The sequence below is a fragment of the Canis lupus genome, chromosome 1, assembly GCF_048164855.1.
Source record: "Canis lupus baileyi chromosome 1, mCanLup2.hap1, whole genome shotgun sequence".
Lineage (NCBI taxonomy): Eukaryota > Metazoa > Chordata > Mammalia > Carnivora > Canidae > Canis > Canis lupus.
In genome coordinates this window covers 75,612,007-75,634,762 of record NC_132838.1, presented here as the reverse complement: position 1 = coordinate 75,634,762, position 22,756 = coordinate 75,612,007, and the positions used below count along the sequence as shown (strand labels likewise).

Sequence of the window (22,756 nt, the reverse complement as noted above, 5' to 3'; positions counted from 1 at the left end):
TTAAATAAAATCTTAAAAAAAAAATAAGAAGGTGAAATGCGGTGCCTGGGTGGCTCAGTTAGTTGAGTTCAGGTCATGATATCAGGGTCCTGGGATCAAGCCCCACATCAGGCTCCATGATCAGTGGGGAGTCTGTTTTGTATTTTTCCCTCTGTCCCCACCATGCATTCATGCTTCCTCTCTCTCAAATTAATAAATATATCTTTAAAAAAATGAAAATATGGTGAAACATCTTTATTAGGTGACCAATAAGAAGAAATGTTCAGTTTACTTGTTGATTTGCAGACTTACTTTATAAATCATGTACATTCATTTTTTATTGGTTATGTATGTTGCTCTCATATTTTTTTTCTAGTTTTTACCTTTTTTAAATAGTATCTTTTGGCAAACAACAGATTTACCTTCTTATAGAAGTGAATATACCTGTATTTTCCATCTAAGTTTTATGTGTTGCTTAGGAAGCCTTCCCTTCTCTGAGGTTGTAAACATACTCTTAATATTTCTTTTGCTAGTTCTGCTCTGTGTGTGTGTGTGTGTGTGTTAGCTTAGACCTTTAATCTTTCAGAAATTCTTTTTTTTTTCAACTTAGTGTCAAGTACTCTTCCCCCCCACCAGAGATATATAAAGATATTTGAATAAATTTTAGTGTAACATTTTCAGAGAGACCAAGAATATTATTTTAACTTTCTGGAATTGAAATCTCTTAATAAAACAAACAAACAAATCTTTGAAGAACTTAACATTTAACTCTTTTGAAAAATAAGCAATGAACTTTGTTGGTTCTCATATAATATATGGGAGCCTCACCAAATAGTAACAGAGGTTGTAGGTTTTCACAGGAGCCTTTTTTTTTACTGACCTGCACCTGGCTTCAGATTGAGCTCAAAGTATATTGTCACATTCTCTTAGTAGAGAAAAAAATTTGTAGGTTTTAATAAAATTTTCAGATATTTCAGAAAAGACATTCAGTTGAAAAAGTTATAGGTAATTTAACAAATTGGAAATGTATCAGAGGGAAAAAAAAGAATTAACGCAAGCATTCCTTTTCTGTCATTTGGAGAATATTATGTAAAACTTTTCCCCATAAATGTTTCATTCATTTATTTATTTATTTATTTATTTATTTATTTATTTATTTATTTAATTTTTCCCCCATATATGTTTCTGAGGTGAAGATCCACTCCTGAGTCACTGTCATTTCTTTCAGGGCCAATATTTGGGTTATGTTTCTGTGAGGACAGAACATGTTTATTCTTTGCAGCAGATTGAACATGGGTTTAGAACTTTCAGGAACTGGCTCCATCAGGCAACAGGAAACAGTAGCTTTTCCCCCCTTAGCTTCACAAGTGCCCTGACTTCCAACTTTTTAAATTATCTGCCCTGCCTGGGCATACAGCTCAGTGTGATTCAGGGGAGGGCCCAGGTTTGCCTGGAGTGGACAAAAGTCATGCTGTGGTATTGTTTAGGGACAGTCTGCACTCCTACTGTTTCACTTAAAAGATTAGAGACCCCTTAAGAAATTAGGTTTGGTACTTAAAAGTCAAGAAAAATTGTTCCCCATTCTTTGGTTCTCCATAAATCCTGTGGTGAACTCACTTTGACCTCCTTTTTGTTTTTAAGATTTATTTATTCATTTTAAGGAGCAGAGGGGAGAGAATCTCCAGCAGACTCCCCACTGAGCACAGAGCCCACCGTGGGCTTGATCCCACAACCCTGAGATTATGACCTTCGTGGAAACCAAGAGTTGGAGGCTAACCAGCTGCACCATACGGGTTCCCTCCTTACACAGATCCTGGAATACTTTCAGAGGGACTTCCCAAATCAGGACATCTGGGGTATTCTTCTTCCCCACCACTCCATTCCTGTTTCTCTTTCTTCTTAACCTTTCTTTTTTTCTTTTTCTTTTTTTTTAAATTTTTTATTTGCCTTGCATTGTGTCCTTCTACATCTCTGTGATCCCTAATTTTACTTCTCCCTCTCTCTGTTGGTTTTCTTCCTCCTCATCCCTAGCATCTGATTTTGGTGGATATGCTTTTCAGAATTTCTGAAGAGGACAGATAATAGCTTGGCTTAGATTCTAACATATGCTTCGATTTCATCTCCCTTTATTTTGGGCAAAGAGATTGAATGACTCTGGGAATAAATTTAGCTCCAAATCAGCAGAATTGTCCTGTGGCACATTGGAAAAGAGGCTGTTTGAATAACCCATATCCTTCATGTTCATAAGTTGTTAAATCTTCAGTCTTCAAACCTAAGAGCAGAGAGGAATATAACATTAGAGACTCATGAATCAGGCTTGGGTTCACGTCCTGGATCTCCCACCTACTAACCATAATTTTGGGGTGTGTGTGGATTTTTTAAACTTTCAAAATCTTAGGTTCCTCTTCAGTAAGATGAGGAAATAATACCCGTCTTAGGTGATTATAAGAAATAAATTAGTGCTTTAATTTACTGGCTGTATTATTGAACTAATTTCTGAAGAGGCAGTTATTTTTCAGATTTACGTTATAGTAATACATCATTAAGGAAAAGAGCATGAGGAGAGTCCTGTCTGAATTTATGCTGAATCTGAATTACAGAAAAATGTGTCATATGTAGACAGTGTCTGTTAGTTTTTTCAGTCTTATTAATTGAGTTTATAGACAAAATTGTAATTATAATGTGTCTCTACTCTTTGGACATGTATTATGAATGCAAAGCTGCAGAAACATGTTTATGTTAAGCCTTTCATTCTTTAAAGACACTAAGTGTGAATTACTGCAAATTCTTAATTTTATTGTCCATTGTACAAGTCACCTGTTTAAAGAAATCTCCTTTATTGATGGATGGATTGGGTATGGAAGTTTTTTCTCTTTCTTTTGGGAAGTAGCAGGAAAGGCAGGTAGGGGTCGGGTTCAGTAGAGACCCAGTAATCATCAGTTTAAATTTAGAAACATGAGCTCATGGAGCCTCCTTTTCGAGCTACTTCCCTTTTGCACAGAGGAGATTGCGACTGTGAAAATGGTCTCTTTTAACAAAAAATAGGCATGGATTTTTTTCAAGATTTTATTTTTAAGCAATCTCTACACCCAACGTGGGGCTCGAACTCACAACCCTGAGATCAAGAATTGTGTGTTCTTCTGACTGAGCTAGCCCCAAATATAGGCTTTAGTTTTTTATGTGTTCCCAGCCTGCTAGAGATGAAAAGAGGAATTTTGGTGAAAATAAATTCTTCCTTATACTGTCGATTGTCATCCATGTTATTATATCCATAGACCAAGACACTGCATTTCCTGTGAGAGAAGCCAAGGCTTGAGCGGGCAGATGGCAGTGGGAGGTCTGCGTTTTCATCAAGGCACCAGCAAAAGTAGAAGTCATTGGCTTCTTCTGTGATCATCTGGGAGCTCTCATGGTCTGAGGACAGAGAGGATGACAAGGAGGAAGCAAGGCGGGGGTGGGGGGAAGAGACAGAGAGGGAGAGAGAGGGAGAGAGAGGGAGAGAGGGAGATATTTTCATTCTAACTTTTGAAGTCTTTAGTACTAAGAGATTAATACCCTGAATTGAAAGTAGAAGAGTCATCTCTGCCCCAAGTAGTGACAGTGGAAGGCAGGAAGGGGACGTGAGTTCATGGGTGGGAGTGGTGTGGGAGGGGAGGATGCTAGCAACGAGGTGGTGTTTCTATTTATAGTTATGGTTGTCCACTTTAGTAGTCCCGGCAAGACCCAAGGAGAGTCAACCACCCAACTGAGCCTTTCCCACACTGACTTCCTGGATCATCTGTAAGAGGAAATTGTGTGAGGACCAGAAATAACAGGACAGAACTGAAAGGCATATGAGGGTCCCCTCCAGCTTCAGCATCTACCATCCGGTTACAAAGCCCTTCAGAACAATCCCACACTCACTAGAAGCGTCTACTGTGTCCTTCTGGTGATACCCTTTATTATTTGGGTGCCACGTAGGATAGTCTTTTTCTTTTTTGTTCACTGATGTAGAATCACGTTCTCCTTATTATTAACATAGGACAGATTGTGTCTGTGGCAGTTTTGGTTGATCACAGAAGATTTGATATTTATTCCATCAGGTCAGGAGCCTGGTGTCTTCACACTGGTGTCTTTCCTCCATTTCCTCAGGTGGCATTTCAGTTTCTGGATGATGGTGCAATGTGTGGGACTATGTGGGATTAAAGCCACAAGGGTATGCCATGCCACTGTGTGGGAGGGGTGCATCTGTGGCCATGGGTGGTCATTTCTTCTTCATGTTGCTGGCTGCTGTGTTGCCCACCTTCCCACTTGTCCTTGGCCACCAAATTTGGACTAGTTACATATACATCATCTTGGGTTCCTAACCAGGTTCTCTCAACTTCACACACGTCTCTGCAGGAGCATCCATGAGGCTTTGAGACCAAGAAATTCTATAAAACTGGCCCCTGCTCTCTCTGCCTGGACACATTATGGTCTCCCTAATTTATTAACCTTATGTCATGATAAACTTGGGATTGCTATGGCTTCTTGGCCACCTTTTTAGGTCCTCCCAGAAAGATGGACTCTGGCTTTTTCTTTCTTTCTTTCTTTTTTTTTTTTTTTTTTTTAACTCCAATGCTGACTAGAGCTTCTGTAGTTCCCTCACCCCCATACTTTATCAGGGGATAGGCTACAGGGCTCCCCTTACCTGCAGCAAACTTGCTGGCCTTCTCTCCTACCTTCTGCTTTTCCATGGGGACAGAAAGAATATGAGAACTGTTCTTTCCCGATTTGTCTTCTTCCAGATAATTTTGTCATGTGTGGATCTTGTTTTTCTCCCCAACTTTTTATAGTGAAATTTCCAACGTGAAGAAAATTTGAAAGATGATTATAGCGAACATCTGTATACTCAACTCCAAGATTCAACCTCCATTTAGCGTTTTGCTGTTTGAAAATAAGTTGCCCATATCCTGTCACTCCACCTAAACTTTCCAGCACGTTTCCCTGAAAACTAAGGATACATTATCTCCTAAAAGCACAATCCCAATACCAGTATCACTGCGAGAAAGTTGAAACAGCTCTGTAGTAACAGATGACACCTCATGCATCCTCAGATTCCCCCAGTGATACAACAGCACCTCTTACAGTTTCTGTTTCAGACTGAGGTCAACTCAGAGTTCACGCATTGCCTTTGGCAAATGGGCTTCTTGGTACCTTTCCATCTAGAAGGCTACCTTCATTTCTTTCCTCTTGACATTGACTTTTTCAAGGGACCAGCTAGTTGTCCTGTAGGATGTCCTTCATTTCGGCAGTATAAGTGATTTTTGGAAGGGTTTTTTTTAAGATTTTATTTATTTATTTGAGAGAAAGGGAGAAAGAGAGCAAAAAAGCACAAGCAGGGGAATGCGGCAGAGAGAGGGAGAAGCAGACTCCCTGCAGAGCAGGGAGCCCGATGTGGGGCTCTATGCCAGGACCCTAGGATGGTGAACTGAGCTGAAGGCAGATGCTGAACCGACTGAGCCACCCAGGGGCCCTTTGTTGCAAGATTCTTTAACTGGTCATTTCTTCCTTGTATTTTTTTGAGTTGGAACTTATTTCTAAAGGCTCGATTAGGTGTAAGTTATTCAGGGGCTAACATCTTTAATTTTGATAGCTCTACATTTATTTTAATATTTATTAGAAAAAAATATCCCTAGCACATCATACATATTATTATTTAAGATAAGGCTTAAATTTAAAAAAAATGAAATAAAGAAAAAATATGAAGTAAATAATTTAAATTTTATTTTTTTATTTTTATTTTTTTATTATTATTTTTTTAATAATTTAAATTTTAAAAGAGTATCTGAATAGGACTATCTGAAGGCTCTGGTGATTTAATACAAAATAGAACAAAGTTTCTGCCTCATGAAGCTTAAACTGTAGTGGAGGGAAGACCAGAAAGACAGAGAAAGAAATACAGATGCAATCTACAAGTAATAAAAAATACCATGAATAAAGGACACAAGGTAAGAGGAGGATAATGACAGATTTGTTGTTCATAAATAGTTAATAGTTAAGACAGGCGCATGTACTAAGATGACATTTGGGCCAAGACTCAAGGGTAGTGAGGGAGTGAGCATGCTGATATCTGAGAGAACAGCATTCCAGGGAGTGGGAACAGCCAATGCAAGGGCAGGGAGCCTGGGGTGAGCTCTGCACGTTAAAGGAGTAGCAGAGGCCTGTGTGCCTGGAACAGAGTGAGGGTGGGAAGAGCAATAGGAGAGCCCAGAAGGGTGGCAGAAATGTAGCTCATCTAGGGACTCATAGGCCTCTGTGAGGCTTTTGTCTGCTGTATGGTACAGTAGGTACTTGGATAAGGCATACATTGTGCAAGTGTATGTAAAGAACTCCAGTGGGGGCTACAGTGATGGATTAATAGAATGAATTGGTTTCTGGTAACAAAAGATGACTTAGGGGAAAATACTGCTTGGGGGGAAGGGGAGAGATATTCACGTACAACAGTGTGCAGAGATTCCACTGCAGGTTCATGAATAGCTTCAGGAATATGACACCCCTCACCCTTCCCTCCTCAACATTCACACACAAATGCACACACAGGGCACCTGGGTGGCTCAGTGGTTGAGCATCTGCCTTTGGCTCAGGGTGTGATCCTGGGGTCCTGGGATCGAGTCCACATCAGGCTCCCTGCAGGGAGCCTGCTTCTCCCTCTGCCTATGTCTCTGCCTCTCTCTGTGTGTCTCTCATGAATAAATAAATGAAATCTTAAAAAAAAAAACAAAAACGAAAATCTAAACTTCCTTAAAAACAAATGCACAGGGATCCCTGGGTGGCGCAGCGGTTTGGCACCTGCCTTTGGCCCAGGGCGCGATCCTGGAGACCCGGGATCGAATCCCACATTGGGCTCCCGGTGCATGGAGCCTGCTTCTCCCTCTGCCTGTGTCTCTGCCTCTCTCTCTCTCTCTGTGACTATCATAAATAAATAAAAATTAAAAAAAAAAAACAAAAACAAATGCACACACACATACACATAGCCCAAAATGTAGGTTTGTAAAATGTTTGTTAGTTGTCTGCATTCCCCAGGCATTACGCCATCATGGAAATATGTGGTGGTTGTTGATCACGTGACTGTGGCCACTTGCGGGTAGGACAAGGCTTTTTAGTTGTGTCTTGAGTTTTCCTTCTGATCCTTTTAGCTTCACTCTGATTCCTCTTATACAGCCTAGTTTCCTCCAAGAACAGGGGCATTATATAGTAAGTTTCATTGCTGATATACTTTGAGTAAAATTCTCTCTTTTTTGAAATCTTGTTTGCTATTGGGAGAAAAACACCACAGTTTGAAAACTCCAATGATGCATTTTTGGAGTGAGCAGAGACATTGTAGGAGTTCCTCTGTTTTCCCTCATCATGGTGATTAAACGTTAAGGAGAACCCATGTGCTCTGCATGTGTGCCTTTCAGCTTGAGAGACAAGGCAAGAATTTAAGGTCAGGCTGAAGTTTCGAAGTTGTGCACTTCCAGAGAGGAAGACAGCACTTGATTTTCCTGCTTACTGTCCTCCCAACAAATTACTTAATAGCACTTTGCCATCTTATGGACTAGATCAGTCTTCTTTCTTGAATGACTGTGGGGTGTTGGAATTCTATGGGCAGAATGTCCAGATCTCCTTAAATGCTTTTTTTTTTTTCTCTCTTGATGCTTCACACCTTATTTGGGGAGCTCTGCCCTCTTCTTTCTTCTTCCCCCAATCACTTGTCCCTCTTCTCTGGCCCTGGGTGGTGGACCAGAATTGTTTTGCATCAGACCCCATAAGACCTTGGGGAGTCCTCCTTACTATCAGGTCTTCCTCTTTATGAACTACCCAGCAATACATATTTATTCCAGTCTGCTTTCTTACCCATCACCTAATGAGCAGGTTAGCAAATATGAAGAAACTAACCCAGATATTACCAGCAAGAAAGTACATTTGCAAAGACAGATCTGCCATGTGCAGACCTGCACAATGAAAACTTACAAATGGGAAACAATGGCCATGGTGTTGGATAATCCCATTCATTGGCAGGGATTCTTGGACGGTATTAATTTTGGTTTGACTTCTCGGTTTTCCCTCTGTTCAGCATCTTATACTACATATAAGATTCTTTTCAATTACGAAACAATGCAAGCGGAAGCAGAGGATTATAATCAGACTCTGAATTCTCAGAATTTAAATATGCCAAGAGGGGGAGACGCCAAGTCTGAGTAGCTTTGTTCCTGATCTTAGCACTAACTTTAGCAAATGTTTCACCTTGGATGACGGTTCATCACAGCTATTTTGTAACTGTGGTAATGGTTGAAAGTTTTGTTTGAGGAAGGCACTCAGCCATTTTTGGGGTACATTGTGTCTCCCCCAACCCCTCCCTGCATCCATAGGCATTTTTCATTCATCTCCTAAGCTCCAAAGGTGTTTGGAGGATCCCTGAATAGTAAATAGCCCCCTTCCCTCAGTGGGCAGCCATGCTGGTCACTTGCTATTTATTTATTTAGAACTGAGCCTCCTACCTAGGTGGGAATACTCGAGGTGCCCATTAATTATCAGTGTTATCTTTCTGTCGGGCCCCTGAGAAATTCTACATGACATTTGTTTTAACATATCTGTTTATATGGCATTTGTAGGGGGCACTTTCTTATTCTGATTTGGGTCCTCCAGATGTATTGACATAATTGCTTTAAGTTACCAATTACCAAATTATACCCATTATTGGAGAATTTTTATTTTTATTTTTTATTTTTATTTTTTTAAAGATTTTATTTATTTATTCATGAGAAACACACACAGAGAGACAGAGAGAGAGAGAGTGCGAGAGACACAGGCAGAGAGAGAAGCAGGTTCCATGCAGGGAGCCTGATGTGGGACTCAATCCCGGGACTCCAGGATCACACCCTGGGCCGAAGGCAGGCGCTAAACTGCTGAGCCACCCAGGGATTCCCCTATTGGAGAATTTTTCAAAGGAGGTATTGTATCACATCATCCACGATCCTAACAAAGTAATTGCATGTGTTATTTAAAAATTATTTTGCTATTTCATGTTTTTGTAGTAACTTATAATGATAGTTAATTCTCAGACCATCTTGTGATCCAGTCTACCTACCCAGTTGGCTGTTTCCATCAAGCCCCTGGCACCCGAAGTCTTTGGGTCAGCATACTCTTTCTACAGATAAGGACATACAAGTACAAGAAATTATATATTTTTTAATTACAAGAACTTATTTGGATAAAGCAGTCTTGAATCTCTGTACTATATAGATCTGTGTTAACGAAATGCATGGATTCCACAAGGCAATTTAAATAGCATCCCAGACTCTCCGAGCAGCGTGGATGGTTAAATGAATATACACATATGAAAGAGCTGAGGAGTGTTCCTGCCAGTTTTTTTCCTGGTATTTGAGGAGTTGGCCAGCACCCCTTCCCAGCCTGTGCAGGGTCTCTTCATTACTGACAGCAACTCCCTTCAGCAGAAATCCACAACTCTAATAGGTTGAAGAGCTCATTTTCAGATGCCTGAAGGCAAAACTTCAAAATTGAATTTTACACTCTCAGGAAATATTTACTTCAAACTTAGTCCTTTGCAAATTATGGAAGACAAATGAATGTATTTACAGCTAAGTGTCCATTGCTTTGTGGTGAACCAACAGCAATAATGGGAAGGCAGGGTCAACAAAGATGTTTCCATGAAACACCCTTGATTAATGGTGCAGATAGATGTCTGTGCTCCACTGGCCACCGTCAGGTTCCCTTCACTAGTCCTGCATGCTCAGCCTGGCTCCTGTGTATGTGTGCTTCTGTGACCTAGCACCTGGAACCTTCTTCAAAGGGCAAGCCTTGAGCTAGCAGAACTCCTCCCCGACCCAACACACACATACACAGGCACACACAGAGCTGGAATTGCCTGGGACCAAAGCACCCTCCACCCTGTTCCCTTAACCCCTCCTTTACTGGTGGCTGACCGGTGAAGGCTGCCCAGCCCCTGTGGGGTAAATTACAAATTCTCTGCAGGACCTGTAGTGTCATTTACACTCCAGAGTCCTCTGCAGGATCAGGCTAAGACTGAGTCTTCACCTAAAATTACAGCCTTGCTTGGATGCTTCTTTCCTTTCATGACTCTCAACAGCCCCTACCCGCCACCACCCCAGGGGTCTTTGACTCAATCACTTGTCTACAGATACTGCTTTCTGGTTCTAATTCTGAGCAACTGACCTAAGACAATATTTTCTATCAGAGCTCTGAGAAATGTTCTTTGATGTTTTTGTTATCGGTGTGTTTAAAACTATATTTAGATCTTACTTGCTAATTTGGGCTACACGTGTGCAAGTGGATGATCTGAAAATTTCATTAAGAGATTAAGTTAGGTATAGGTTAGAGTTACCAGGTATTGAGGGAGAGAACACTGTATGACATGTCCTTGACATATTTTCTCAGATTTTTCTAATAATCTTGCATTTTCAGAATGAGTTCATTGAAGTCCGGAACATTTATTAGTGTTCTCAAGTCACAGAGCTAGTAATTGGCAGAACCCACAATTCATAGCTAGATCTTTCTGGTTTTCATGCTTTAGCTCTTCCAGCTGCTGCACTCTGACTCTCCTTTATGGGGTATTAATGTCTATTTCTAGATACTTGAAGAACCATTCTAACATCAAAGTTTATGACTTTCTGGGAAGCCTGGATGGATCAGTGGTTGAGCATCTGACTTCATCTCAGGGCATGATCCCGGGGTCCTGGGATCGAGTCCTACATAGGGTTCCTTGCAGGGAGTCTGCTTCTCCCTCTCTCTATGTCTCTGCCTCTCTCTATCTCTCTGTCTTTCATGAATAAATAAATAAAATATTTAAAAAATTTCATGACTTACTAAAATTGGAAGAGACTACCTCTTTATTAAAAGATAACAAAATATATTACCAAACACCATACTAAATTTCCTAGAATGGGAATGATTGAAAATAATTTCAACAAGTGCTTAAATCAAACCATATGAATTTGCTGTATACAAGAGACCTTTGTCCAGTTTATGACAGAATGTCAGTGGTTCATAGAAACACAAAGGTACAGAGAAGATGAAAACAGCATAGGGCTTTAGGAATGTGCTTCTGGAACATAGGACAGAGATGGTCATGCTGAGTCCTGTGACAGTATTGTACCAGGATATGTTCAGAAAGTGACATTACCAGGCCTCTAAATGGACAGCCAGGTCCTGAAAATCCTAATGCATCTCATAGGAGTTACCAGTCTGTTCCAGGGAGACATCCTTAAAGAAATAATGGAGAGATAAAGGGAATGATGCATGAACTTGCATCCAGCATCTGCGTTGGCCCCTGTTTGAATTATTCATTGCTTATAGAAGCACTATACTTGTGAAAATTTCAGTAAAAATTCATGAAAACCTTACCAGGGACCTTTATAGTTTCTGTATGGTGATGTCAGCATTTATCACAGACCACAGCTGTTCTCTTTCTGGACTGCTCTTCGTCCGTCCCTTTACCTGGTTAATTTTACTAATCTTTTAAAGATGAAGCTCAGGTATCCTCTCCTCTAGGAAGCCTTCTCTGATACCCTCAGGATAGACAAAGTCCCTTTAAAAAATATTTAATTTATTTATTCATTTTAAGGAGAGAGAGAAAGAACACAGGGAGAGAGAACCTCAAGCAGACTCCGAGCTGAGCATAGAACACAATGTGGGGCTCGATCCAACGATCCTGAGATCATGACCTGAGCTGAAATCAAGAGTCAGATGTTTAGTCAATGAGCCACCCAGGCACCCCTGACAAAGTAGCTTCTGTGTAGATTTGTATTACTGTGGATAGTCATTAAGAAAAATGCTTAGCCCGTCATAGTGAAAGAATATGCTTACCTGTTAATCCTCCTATTAACCTAAAAACTCCTCAAAGACAATAGCCTGTTGATTTGGTTATTGCCACGCCTATTTACTTTCTTCCTTGATTTGCTGTTAAAGCTGTTCATTTGAGTTATAAATAACCTTAATTTTTAAAAATTCCTGGTCTCATGTCTTTTTTTTTTTAATTTTTATTTATTTATGATAGTCACAGAGAGAGAGAGAGAGAGAGAGAGAGGCAGAGACATAGGCAGAGGGAGAAGCAGGCTCCATGCACCGGGAGCCCGACGTGGGATTCGATCCCAGATCTCCAAGATCGCGCCCTGGGCCAAAGGCAGGCACCAAACCGCTGCGCCACCCAGGGATCCCTGGTCTCATGTCTTCATCTGTTTTTAATGGACTATAAATCTTTGAGTGGTCATACTTATTAAATAACTAATGTAGGATCCCTTCATTCCTTCAACAAATACTTACTGATACCCACTCCAGGCCAGCCTATACTAGACCCTGGGAATAGCTCTGTCCCTGTCTGGTGGAGCAGCCACTGTAGTGACCGAGACAGTATATTAATAAATGTGTAAGGGTGGGCAAAGAACATAGTAGTGACCAGAGGAAGTGAAGGGTGTCCTGTCTGAAGGAAGTGACCCTCCTACCTGACTATGAGGATGGTCAGGATAGAGGTCCTTATTCAGCAAATCTGAAATCTTATTGCTTTTCCATTGTTGGCTTTATTTTTCTTGGAGTCCAGGAGAAGGTTCTCTCTCTTTCTCTGTTAGAAGGGAGCATGAGAGCTGCACCTACCACCCCTTATTGGGCATATCTGAAGTCAGCTGTAGACAGTGAAACTTTCCACCCCATGTATATTCCTTTTTGTGGGCTTTCCTCAGAAGGGTTATGATACCCAGTTTCTAATCTAGAAATCAGAGAATGGATTTGAGAAGCACAGAGTCTGTTTTTCCCTCTTAGCTCCAACAAGAACATTTCTCTTAGTTTTGACTTTTCTTGATGAGTTCCTATTCTGTGCTAGGTTTTGTGTGTGAGGTGTGTGAGGTGCTTTACACATTGTCTCTCTTAATTCCTCAATATGGCTTTGTGAGATAGGCATGGTTATCTTTATTTTTTTTTAATGGAGTCAGTGAGGCTCAGGGAGATGACTTCACTTGCCCCCATCCATGTTCCTCCTGAGAGGTGAAGCCTGGTCTGACTCAAGACAGTTGTGCTTCCTGTCTCTGGCCCGGCCTCAGTCCTGCCTGTTTGTTTTCTGTGACCTGTCCTGTCTCACTGTTCTCTTCTCATTCATTTGGTGACTGTGGTTTGTTGGGACTGATGACAGGCAGACACAGCCTGGTGGGCAGCCCTTGGAAGAAAATATTCAGATTTGAGTGGGCGGGACCGAGACACATGCCAGGCTCTGAAACAATGGGTGAGGTCAGAAAAGAAGCCAGTGCCTCATCTCTAAAAGTAGTTTTCAGTAAGATGGACACTTTTCTGGCCAGACCTCAATGGACACTGGATTAACATCCCCTCTGAATCTGAAAAACCAGGTGGCAGAGGGGGCTCTGTGCCTGGCATTTTGTACTTTGTCTCATTTTGTGACAAAACAAGGGCACCATGTGATAGATGTCATTTGATTCCTATACATGAAGAAACTGGATACTCAGAGAGGTTATATGATTTGCCCAAGGCCACAAAGCTTATTCCAGGTAGTACTAATTTAAACACAAAAGCTTGGCTCTGGTGTCTAAAATCTTTGGACCAGAGTGCTCTTTCTCAGAGCGATTTCCTCAGAACACTAGCAAGGGGAGTGAAGCTGGGTTCTGCAGTCAGATATGGAAAATGCAGCCCCCTCTCCCCCTCTTGGTGAATCATGATGTGTATGGGCCTGTTAAAGCTTTGAGATGGTCTTTGGTGCAGAAACGTTTGAACTCTGTGTAACCCAGGATTTCTTATCTTGAACAGATAAATCTTTTAAAGGTAATCATCACCAACATCATGAGAATAAAAGAATATGTGGAAAACCAAAATACAACTTGCTGCCTTCTGCTTGTCTTTGTGGTAAAGAGAGAGGGTTGGAAGGAGAGAAGAAGTGAAAAGAAAGGAAAGGTGAAAGAAAGGAATAAAAGAAAGGTGTCACTCAATATTTCTCAATAAAACTGTCAAATATATTTTCCACCTTTCTTTTATTTCTGAATTCTCTCTCTGCCACGCTTTTCAAATTGGCACCCAAACTTTTTCTCAAGTAAATAAAATGTGACAGCAAGATTGATTTCTTTGGGCTGGTAACAGTTTTAAAAAATAGTTCTTGGGGCCAGCAGCTTACTTCAGTGCAGGTGAATATAAGTATTTTCTTGATATAAGTATATAAGCAGTCACAATCATGTATTTGGGAATTTTTTGGTAACCCTTTACTAAACTAATATGGGAATTCCCTGATTTAGATGGACTTTCTGTATTGTCATAGATCTTTTTATTAAAAATGTTGAGATAATGCATATATCAGGGTGTTGATGTGTATACAATTCTTATTTAGTTTCTGTCAGAACCTTGCTCTCCCAGTATGGTCCTTGGTGGGACCAGCATCCTCAGCATCACTCGGAGCTTGTTGAAAATGCAGAATCTGGGGCCTCATCCCAGACTTGCTGAATCCGACTATGCATTTTGACGAGATTCCCAGGTGATTTATATGTTCCTCGGAGTTTCAGAAGCCCTGCCCTAGAGCACAAAAAAGAGGTTAAGGCCAGTGTTCATTTTGTTCTTGTTGCCTACTTCCACGTGGTGACCTTTGATAGAGTATGACAGCTCTGCAGTTTTCATCCTGGTAACTTCATTGTGAGCTGCCTTATACCAAAAATCTCTGAGGGACACGCTGAGTCCTCGTTAGATGCACAGGTGGGTGGATGGATGGATAGCAATAGAGATAGAGATAGAACTATGGATTTAGATGCCTTTTAAATGCTGTATGAGTAACAAGTGGCAAGCACTGTGAGGATTCTGAGATTTCCCTCTCCTCATCAGCTAACCAGTTAGCCTGCCACGGCATCATAGGGGGTTGCAGAAGACAGGAGGCTCCAGGTCAGAGGCAAAGGAAGCCTCATGAGCAGTGTATGGGCATCAGGTCTCCGTGTCCCTAGTCCCCATGGGGCTGATGCATGTGAGCCCAGATGGATGCCTACATGAGCTATGGGTTGCTTGAGAGAAAAGGAACCCCTGAGTTTAGAGAATCTGGATTCTTTTAACAGGTGGTCAACATGCTTTCCCTTTGCTCCAGGACTACCATCTCTACCTTCTGAGGCTCTTTGCTATACACGCTTCCTTAAAACAATAATCTAGAGCAAAAGGCATTTGGTGCCTCTCTTTGTGAGCTAGACGGAAATGTGACAAACCCACGGAGAATCATCCCCAATCATCGGTGTCGGAACATCTTTATTATGGGGTTTTAGGGCCAATAAATATTTTTGAAGGCCGCGGAAGATACATTTCCCAGGCCCTGGGTTGTACTAAGGGTTGTTTCTATCAGAAACAACCCTAGCAGTGAAATCACATCCAGTCTGGTCATTTAGCTTCCATCATCACAAGAAGGGGGGAAGCCATATGAAGAAACAAGATGGGGGCAGCCCTGGTGGTGCAGCAGTTTAGCACCTACAGCCCAGGATGTGATCCTGGAGACCCTGGATCGAGTCCCACATCAGGCTTTCTGTATGATGCCTGCTTCTCCCTCTGCCTGTGTCTCTGCCTCTCTCTCTCTCTCTCTCTCTCTCTCTCTCTCTCTCTCTGTCTCTATGAATAAATAAATAAAATCTTAAAAAAAAAAAAGAAAGAAGATGAGGTTGTCCATCAGAAATAGCAAGGTCACCTGTGGTTCTTTAGAATGTCACCTGTGCCATTCAAATACTGAACCTGTTCTTACCTGAGCTTTGAGAGATGTGACATAATCCAAGAGCACTGTGAAGACACTCAGAGATGTTTGAAGGATTGGCAAACACTGGGGAGGAGAGCAGAGGTAAACTGGGACTAGTGGTAACTTTCTAATAGAGTAGTTTTTTCTTGTCTGTAAATGGATGGTCTCGCAAAGTGATTTTATTTTGCTCTACTCAGAGGCCAAATCTAGAAAATTGTAAACATGATTTCTGCTGTGACTCCTAGAGTTTTTCTCCACTCTCAAAGAACACAAGAGTCTGGAGAAGAGAGATCTGGAGCTGTTTTGCAAAGCACATGACTAATGTACATTAATAAATGTTTAACAACAGCTCATGGAGTGGAGTGGGGTTGGGCCATAATGTATACCATTGGCTGATTTCCATGGCATAAAGTATTCTTAACATGGTTGATATCAAGCTATCAATGTGAAGTCAACCAGCTCCCCAAATTCTTTAAAATTTACCAAACCAGCAACAATCCATTGCAAAACTGTGCTAATTAAGCATTTTTTGGCATGACCTTTGACCATGCAGAAGGTTTGCTGGTCGAAGCTTCTTTTTTTCAAGGTCTACAATAATGTATTTCCTGTTTGCCCCTGGTGATTCATAGATAGACTTACCTTAAGGCAGAATGACAGCCTAAATGATTTTTTTTTTAACTTTATTTGAACAGTGCGATTTCTTTTCTTTTCTTTTTTTATCTTCCATTACATTGTGGGTATAAACAGCCTGGCTATTTGCTTCCTTTAAATAAACCAACTGCCAGCTCAGCAGATTTCTCTTCTATGGAAAGGCCTGTAGGTGCCTTCTGATTATTACTGATATTTTTAGAAGAGAGGGAGGCTATATAGGCGCCAGCCAGTGATGATTCTTTATAATTGGGTGATTTGTAGAATCATAATGAATCACAAATTCAGGAACAAGGCACCTGCATCAGTGGTTGGACCAGGAGCACAGTAAATCCTCTTTGCACTAATGAGGCTTTATACCTCTTCAAGAGACTTACCTTGGAATTCCCCCTGGGCTCAGTTTGGCTGCCGAGTTCTGTGAAGTCCCTCTGAGGAGTGCTTTATTGCTGTGTTGACAGAAGAATTTTCTCAGAGAATTTAAATGGGGGACCCAGACACCGCTATTTCAGTGAAGCTCAGGATGGGCAAGTGCCCCCCTGCACGGAAAGCCCAGCTTGCTCTGATGGACTTTGCTTCGTGGGCACCCATGTCACGTTTCCACCTCCTGGCCTCTGTGTGCCCCACGTGGAGCCTGACATAGTAGATATTTATTCTCTACTGAGAGATAAGTGGAAGGAGTCAGCTTGCTGCATTGAGCCCCATCAGGTGAGATGAGCTTTTTCTGGCCTCTGTCTCCTTCCCCCAACATTTATCAGAAGGGGAGACCTTGACTTTAATACATATTTGAGTGCCTCCTTACTTCTCCCTTGGGAGGTATTGATGGGGAGGCATTAATTATTTATTTATCAGATTTATAGAATGCTCATTTCACCAGGGTCTCTGGGCACATGGACAAGAGTAAAAATATTAATGAGTAACAATACTAAAAAAAAAAAAAGTAGTCCATCAAACATGGATACGCAATCTAAAGGTTTTACCTCAACACCATTGGAAGCCTAATAACCTGATGTAGAACTTCCATTACAACTTGATTTTTCTATATTTATAAAATGCACTCCTTTCTAAGGGGACTTGTTCTCTGTGGAAAAAAAATGCTTTGAGGTGCTTGAGTAGCATATTTGGTTAAGCATCTGACTCTTAATTTCTACTCAAGTCATGATCTCAGGTCATGTCCTGGGATCAAGCCCCACATTGAGCTCTGCTTGAGAGTCTCTCTCTCTCCCTCTCTTTCTGCTCCTCTCATTCTTGCTCTCTCTCTCTCTCTCTCTAAAATAAATAAATAAATCTTTAAAAACAAACAAACAAAAAAACCCAGATTGAACCACTCAGTGGTTCAGTCTGTTAAGCATCTGCCTTCTGCTCAGGTCATGATCTCAGGGTCTTGGGGTTGAGCCCCACATTGGGCTCCCTGCTCAGTGGGAAGCCTCCTTCTCCCTCTGCCCTTCCCCCCACTCATGCTCATGCTTTCTCCCTTGCACTTTCACTCTCTGTCTCAAATAAATAAATAAAATATTTTAAAAAATAAATAAAAATTTAAAAAGAATACTTTAACTATCAGAGAGATGGAATACATAGATTTTCTGTTTAGGTTAGGGCCAAGTTGAAAAGGCAACTCGTCTGCCATATTGGAGAGATCAGTTTCCTCCCAGCCACACCCTTATTCCCATTTTCCCTTTCTTGGTAAAAGCAAAACTAGCGAATTTTTTTTTTTTTATAAAAGAGTGCTTTGCATTGTCTGTCCCTAGTTTTTGTCTAGACAAGGCTAAGACAAATTAGCTTCAGAAATTTCCTTGTTCTGTAAGAGGGAGAAGATTGAGAAGGGTGTGCTGTGCTGCCAGTCCCTCTACGTGCTGCACCTTCTTGTGCCCCCATCCTGGGAATAGCACTGTGATGGTGGGTTATTTCAAGGCTCAGCTGGGTGTGGGTGACCTGACTTGTTCTTCAAATGCTCAGGAACAGGAAGGTGAGGCATTTAGTTAGGTAAGCACAGAGTGTGTAAATTTGAAGAACTTTTCTCACATGTACTGGATGTGAGATCCTAGTGCCATATTGGACTTCCTTTCTGGAGAAGCCTCCTTCTCTGTTTCTACCCACTGCTGATGAAAGTAAACACCAGAGGTGGCAAGAAGAAACCAAGACACTTCAGACTGTCTGACATTAACAAACTGCACCATTAGTGGGTCAGAGGAGAGCCCTGGAGAGCTGGCTTTTGTGAATTTATAATAAGTTGTTGTAAATGGAATCCTACATTATTTTTTCCCTTAAGAATCTAGTTATGATTAACACTCTTGCCATTAGTGAACCTCTGAGATGTGCTACACATCAGTTTCCTAGTATAAGGAGAAGAAAAAGACTCGAGTTATCCCCTTAAAACAGAACTGATTTTTTTAAAAAACAGCTTTATTGAACTTACACATGATAAAATTCACTTGTTATAAGTGCACAATGCAATTATTTTTTGGTAACATTTCCAGTACTCCAAAAAAGATGTATGTCCATTTGCAGTCACTCCTCATCTCCACTTCACGTAAGCACCAATCTACTTTCTCTCTACATATTTACTGACTGATTTTTGATAAAGGTGTATTGACAATTCATTGAGGAAAGGAGAGTCTTCTCAAGAAATGTGCTCTATCAACTGGATGTGTATATGCAAGAACAAGACTTAACAAACATCTCACCCCATATATTAAAATTAGCTCGACATATATCCAAGACCTACACATAAAGCTATAAAACTTTCAGAAGAAAACAGGAAAAAATCTACATAACCTTGGGTTTGTGATGAGTTTTCTAGGTAATAGCATCAAAAGTACAACCCACTAAAAAAAATAAAGTATATTCCATCAAAATTTTTTTTAAAAACTCAGAAATTGTCAAACTAAGGCCCATAGGCCAAATCTGATGCACTGCTTTTGTAAATAAAGTTTTACTGGAACACAACCCTACCCATTTATTTATGGATTTTCTAGGGCTGCTTTCACATTACAATAGCAGAGTTAAGTAGTTGTGATGGAGACCATCTGGCTCGAAAAGCATAAAATATTTAGTATCTGATCCCTTATGGGAAAAGTTTGCTGACCCCTGTCTTTAAAAAAATTAAGCCAAATATCTAACAAAATAACAACCCACCATTCAGCACTCCACATATGTTATAGCAGGTTGCTGGTTTGGCTTTTCTTAGGCAGGTACATAAGCAATAAGATGAGAGGTGAAAGAAGTTCTAGCTCAAGAGAATACTCTGTTGCAATTTTGCCTTAAGTGTCTGTGATTCCTACTGTGGACACTTCCATTTTATATATGAAGATGGAGAGACTGTATATAAAGAGAAAGACATATATTCAAGGTTGCCTTCAGGGTTGAGGAGTGGTGTTAGACCTCACTGATCAATAGCAATAGCCCTTATTGATCTGTTGATTCCTAGGTAAGAGCTAGTATATCAAATGGTTATAGGTAGAAATGTGAGTTATCATACTTGCAATAGTTCTTTTCTTTTTTTGTAACGAAAAAAAGTTCTGACTTATATGGGGGTGGTAATTTCAGGGATATAGCCAACTTTGTGGGATATATTCTCAGTAAGTAAACAGAGGTTTAGTTCTGGGGTATCTGGGTGGCTTGATTGGTTAGGCCTCTGACTCTTGGTTATGGCTCAGATCATGATCCCAAGGTTGGGGGATTGAGCCCTAGTCCTGCTCCACACTCAGCAGAGAGTCTGCTTGTCCCTGTCCCACTGCTTCTCCTCCTCTTTGCACACTGTCTTTCAAATCAATCAATCAATCAATCAATCAAATCCTAAAACAGGTTTGGCTCTGATACAGATTCTCTCAGGGATTATGCATTTGAGTGCTTTTTGACGATGCTTGTTGTAGCTTCACATGGATTTTATTTTTTATAAAAGATTGTCAGGATTCACAGTGTAAACAGTTAATGTGCAGTCTTTGTATGTTCCATTGTCTTTTCAAAACTTCCAAAGAAGGCCAGTTCTATTTTTAGCTTTCAGTATCCAGAGCTATGTGTGCAAAGTAACTGTGTGGTCTAATCAGAAGAGATGTGATAGATCTTTTAAAAGCAAGCACTAAAAAAAAAAAAAAAAAAAAAAAAAAAGAGCTATGGTAGGAGTCTTAATACTTCTAGGATGGAGAAAAATCTTAAACCACACCAGTTACAGTTCCCCAAAGTATTCTAAAATTAACCATAACCCCTAAAGTTAATCTCTCCTTATAGCTAGATACTCTTTACATCTATTTTTTTGTTGTTGTTGACACTTCTGAAGAGCTCATAACATTCTCAAGTATTTCTTACCTTCTGGAACACAATAATTTTTCCATACTCCTATAATATCTTTGCATATGCACAAAAGCGTTTAATTCGAGAACTACTCACTAAAGATGGTCTTTTGCATCCCATTGAAAGTGTGAATTTCCAGATTCAAAAACAAAATATGTATTTTGGCCATTTCAGTGTAACTAACACTCTTTCTCTGGTACCCTGAATTAGCCAGTCAAAAAATGTTTATTTTCAGTGAGACGAATGCCCCCTGGGGGAAACAGTCACAAACATTTGCACTGATTTGGGGGGGTCCCACGTACTATGGGTACAATTATATCAAGTCTCCTCATGGGACAATGCAAGGATCTAATTGACATGGCTTAGAGAGTTCTTTAGCTTTTACAGGGTACACCCATTTAAATGCAGCAATTTGAAAACAACATCGGGTCTTTTTTTTTTCTTTTTTTTTTTTTTTTACAACATCGGGTCTTGAGAGTCTTTTTTATATTGACCCAGAGTGAAAGATTCAACAAGTAGCTAAATAACCCCTTATTATGGTAATTCCTTTAGTGTTTTTTTACTTTAACTGGGGAATCTCTTAGCTGGTAGAGTCGTTTATAGTAGGGCCATTTGTAATGATTTTTTAATGGATGACTTTTAGATAATACCTCAGAGGGTGTTTGAAAACTAAGTAGTTGCATAAGAGAGAATTGTTGAAAGGATTGGAAAATGGCCTCCCGGAAAACGCGTCAGTGGGAGGGAGGAGCAGGGCCGGGGATTAAAGTCTCACCAAAGGACAACTTTATGTCGTTTGTCTCATTAACAGCCAGACAATTCATCTTCAGTTCAGCGGGAGGGCTCCCCAAGCCAGGGATGCAGGCTGGCGAGGACTCACGTTTTAAGGAAGGCTTTCTTTTGGAAATCTCTAACCTGAACCCGCTTTAAAACTAGCTCTCCAAAAACTTTGCAAAGCATTTCTAGGGAAGTTGAGGGAAGGAAAAGCAACATGTTGGGTATGAGCTTGTGGCTCCCACTGAGGGAACAATGCTGGGAAGAGAAGAGCCCTCTGTATATTGCGTGGCGCTGCTCCCCACCCAAGTAATACCTAACTTTGCTGTGACCATAGCTCCAGCAGAGAAGCTGTAGGTTGTTTTGCTTCTGCATTTTTCTCACTTGGAGGGTGCCTTCGGATATAAAAAAAAAATCATCAAGGACCATCTTGTGTTGAAAGATGATGTTCTGAATACTTAATAGGCTGAATCACCCTTTCCCTTTTCAGATATGGCTCGTGTCCATTAGGCTGTGGATGTGGATGATAAATACCATTGTACTTGTCATATCACCAAGTGCCACATTTTCTGAGGCAGTGACGTTTCTTTGCCTCAACATTTGTAAGGGACTGCACTGTGAAGCGCAGCAGCCCAGCCTGACGTCGTCTGCTAATTGGTCATCTGTTAATTTGCCAGATATGTTAACAGCTTGGTGAGAATTGACTTTTTGCAGAGATGATTTTTCTTAAACCGGTCCCTTTGATCAAGACGTGATTCTTCCTCTTAAATTAGCTGTTGACCTGTGTCTTGAAGTGGGTGGGAGTGCGGGGCTTCACTTCCCCATGTGTGAGAAGGTTGATCATACACGAGAGACCAAAAGAAACCACTGAAGCTTGTTTCTCAGATGAGAAGTACACGGCTATTGCCTTCCTGTGAACCTCCTCTCATTGCCTGTCCTCTGCATCCCTGGTAGGAGAGACCACTCTTTTTTTTTTTCTAATCTGCATGTTTAATAATAATAATAATAATAATAATAATAATAATAATAATAAAAAGAAGCAGCTGTTCCATCTTATTTCCTTTTTTCTTTTTTTTTTTTTTATTGGAGTTCAATTTGCCAACATATAGCATATCACCCAGTGCAGGAGAGACCACTCTTGATGGCATTTCCTCTCGTGGGTGTTTACTCAAGACTGTAAACATAGAGCAGTCTATGAAGGGACACTTGGTATGTACAGGGGTTGACTGGCATGTCTCAACAGTGGTCTTTATCTTGGTGTATTCTTATTGCAATGGTTTTGGACCTTAAATAGTGTGACCCATCTAGATCACTCACATTATTTACTCAGTTGGCTCTGAATAA

General features: G+C 40.7%; 1 protein-coding gene across 13 annotated transcripts in view; it reads left to right on the top strand.

Moving 5' to 3' along the window:
• NTRK2 (neurotrophic receptor tyrosine kinase 2) overlaps window positions 1-22,756 on the top strand; it is a 329,574-nt gene that overhangs the window by 81,220 nt on the left and 225,598 nt on the right. The gene's annotated exons all lie outside the window — the stretch shown is intronic.